The following is a 3,661-nucleotide window of genomic DNA, read 5'->3' on the forward strand; positions in this document are numbered from 1 at the left end:
GAATACAAATAAACTATTGAAGAAGGTTGTGAAAATCATATTTCAAAGTAAAGCATAATTCTGTAGTTTTCTGTTTACTTGAGCATCCAATGTAGAACCTGCAAAATAAAACCTGGGTAGCTATGCTGGTTTGATTATTTTTCCAAATTTATGAACTTTACTGCTTTGATTATTGGCTGAAAATCTTTGAAATTAAAATAAAGAGCTAAAAACTACAAAAGCAATTTCACCTCTTCTGCAACTGGAGAGAGACTTTTGAGCAGAGCTTGCTTTAATGGCATCTCTTGTAGAAGAAAAAAACCAATTAATGTAGAATACTACAATGGCGAACTGCGAAGGTGGAAGCTGGGACCAAAGTAGCCAAAAAAGCTAACCGAACCTGAAATAACCCTCCATTAGAAAAAAGAAAACACCTCAGATCACATCCAAGGTTTTAGGGATTTCGGGAAGAAAAAAAACAAAAAAAAACAAATCGCAGGTAGAAGACGATGAATCAGAGAAGGAGAGGAAGAATAAGAGTTGAGAGAAAGTGACAGAGACGTTAATGGCTATCCCATAACGAGAATTTTACCAAGTCAACATTTAATAATATTGATGGATTTATTTTTTTTTCGGTAAATAGATTAATGGTTGTTCTTTGTCCGTACCGATCCAGTACTAAGAATTGGGACCCGACAGGGCGATACTGATACGACCTGATTGATTCTGATCAATTCAATCCGATTCCTCAAACCATGTCCGAGTTACCCAAATTGACTCCATCCACATCAAACTTAACAACTCATGATCAATGAGCAGGAGAGGAGTCCATGCAACATTATGAGTTCTATGGTGTTCAATGTTGGGATAAGCTGAAACAAAATCATAAGCAAAGGCACGGTAACTGACACATCATAAGTCCACATGGCCGGATATATATGCCCTGTGAAATTTGGAAAAAAATCTATATAAATTGTAAAAGGTAAAAGAAATTTATCAAATAAAAAAAATGGAAAAAAAAAGGAACTTAACAAGCTTGATTGTAATTTGTATAAGGTACTGAGGCGGAGATGAATTCCTTCGGTTTTGTTTGGTAATCAAGAAAAAAAAAATAGTACAAAAGACATAATAAGATTGAAGTCTTGATTACACAATGAGTTTTTATGTGTCTATCTCTCTTTTCAAATTTAATTTTTATTTTTATTTTTTCTTTTCTTCTTATGGCTATCAAACATAGCTAGTAGAAATTTGTTTATTTATTTTTAATTTAATTTAAAAAACAAAATTTGGTAGAGGAAATGTGTTTAATGTAGTTTTATAAAACAAGAGTTGTGAGGAGATGAAAGTGAATGGCAAGAGGAATAAGAGGTACAAGAAAATTGAGAGAGTATTCTATCTTCCTCCACTCTTTTGGAATACTCCACTTCCTGAAAAACTATACTCTCTTTCACTATGATCTCTATTTGGTGTCTCTATCTCTACCATCTTCACCCTTAAAAATTCGTAACAGACAATTCAATCAAACAGTTGAATTAAAACCATCAACCGATTTAAATAAAAGACCCCCAACTCAACAATATTACCTTTTGTGAACCTAGTTATGAGCTTCTTCTCCATGGCCCATGTGGGCTTCTGGTTTACAAAGCCCATTAAATATGCAGTGTCTAAACATTATACAAGCAACAACAGGGAAATGAGAATGGGTCATTATAAAATTGGTAGAATTCCATTTGGCCAGTTCTCGTTAGAGAATCTTTGGCTGTAAAAAGCTGATCTTATCAGATGACTGATGACCCATAACGACCAGGACCTGCACAGTGCATGCACACTCTTTCCTTTGCATGATAACAGAGAGAGAGAGAGAGAGAGAGATCAATGAAACGTGTAGAGTTATTGGCATCCATTGGTTCAGTCTGAAACATGAATAGAGGTACTCAGCCAGGGCGGATAGTCCCAAGGAAAATGAGTTGTCCCATCCCTCTTAAAATTGGGGCCCCCACGTACTGTGTAGTGTTTTGTATTGGCCATCTTTACAGATTACCTGAGGGGTACCTTTCTAGTTTGTACAACAAGAAGTACTGGGGGAAGGGTGGGGGGGGGACCCTATTCAATTGTTAGTTACAAACACACCAGAAGAAAAGAAGTGGATTCTCTTTATAATATGTTACTGTTGCTGTTGAGAGCAAGACAAAGAACCAATTCTGAACTGTGGATCAGATAGCCTAATTGAACCTTTTAAGTAAGGTACAAATGGGGATGGATTCTACTTTGTCTTAGTGGTTCAACAAGTCATAAATTTAGTGATGGGTTAGAGCCAAAGATATATCCTTTCGATAGAAACATTTAAACACATTAAATAGGACTACTGGAAGGTGCATATATTACTCATTTAAGTGTGTTGGATACTTGGATGGTCAACCAAAGATAAAAGTCTGTTGGATGATTCTCTACCTCTCCCTTACCTGTTCACCTTTCTAGACATGGCCTGGTTAGCCTCTCTCTCTCTCTGTCTCTCACACACACACATTAATGAAGGCCTGGGTCATATTCGTTTTGACTCAACAGTTGAACTCCTAAAGGTTATTTTGCCCTATCCTGTTCTCTCATTTAGGTCATTCTCCTAAAAGGTTTCCAATGATTCTACCTATGATCAGTTGACACTAAAATTAAAGGGTCCTCTCTGAAAAGGTTATATTCCCACATATCAAAGCATGAAAGATGAGGAATGTTTCTAAATATCTTGTCTTTACTAGTATTGATATTTATTTGTGTTCTAAAAACACCACTCTTGAGAAAGAAATTAGAAATTTGAATTAAGAAAGGAATGTTCTAGATCCTTGATAGTGGTAAGAAAAAAAAAATGAAAAAAATAAAAAATAAAAAACTGAAATTACACTTCTGACTCCTTAACTGAAATTTTGTTCATAAGGAGAATCAATTCTTCTTAGGGGACCACTTGAAATCCTTTAAACCAAGGCAGCCTAGTAGGATATCTGTCTATTTATTGGTGGTTGTAATTTGTTTTATTTTTTCCTGAAAATGAGGAAGAAATTAGGTAAATGATACTGATGGCCTTGTCCATATCATTTTAGACATTAAGCAACTTGTTGTAGAGTGTTTTTTTTCTTTTCTTTTTTTAATAACTTGTGGAGGTTGATTCTCATGTAAATTGTACGAAAAGATATTACCTCATGGTGGATAACCATTTCTTTCACTATCACTATATATATATATATATATATATTTTTTTTTTTTGAGGTGAGACACTGCAAATATGTATGTTGCGTACATGTTTTGGATTCCAAGTTTCCAACCATGAACTGATTTCTAGGAAGGAATGAAAATGAAACTTCAATTTACAAAAGAATTTTTATTCTCTCTTCATTTATTCATGTACTGTTTGCTTTGTGTAAAATGGGTTGAATTAAAAAAAAAAAAATTGGTTTATTATAGAGATTATATCATAAAAAATAAACATAATAGACTTGTAGTTCTACATTATACTAGTATTTTTTGTCTTGTTTCTCATACTTATTCTACTTAAGAGTCTTTTACATTCAAACAAATAGAGCCTTAATAAGTATAGAATCTCTATTAAAAGAATAGTGGAAAGAGAGCATACGGTCAAATCACAACATTTGTAAAATTTGGTTTCTAATCCATTGAAAAAAAAAAAAAAAAA

General features: G+C 33.7%; 1 long non-coding RNA gene across 1 annotated transcript; it reads right to left on the minus strand.

Moving 5' to 3' along the window:
• Window positions 1–29: 29 nt before the first annotated feature.
• Window positions 30–551, minus strand: LOC122074806. The gene is made up of 2 exons (XR_006139050.1): window positions 231–551; window positions 30–98 (listed from the first exon to the last, which is right to left on the minus strand). It is a non-coding gene; the product is annotated as an uncharacterized LOC122074806 (long non-coding RNA).
• Between the last annotated feature and the right edge of the window lie 3,110 nt (window positions 552–3,661).

The sequence above is a fragment of the Macadamia integrifolia genome, chromosome 3 (genome assembly GCF_013358625.1).
Source record: "Macadamia integrifolia cultivar HAES 741 chromosome 3, SCU_Mint_v3, whole genome shotgun sequence".
Lineage (NCBI taxonomy): Eukaryota > Viridiplantae > Streptophyta > Magnoliopsida > Proteales > Proteaceae > Macadamia > Macadamia integrifolia.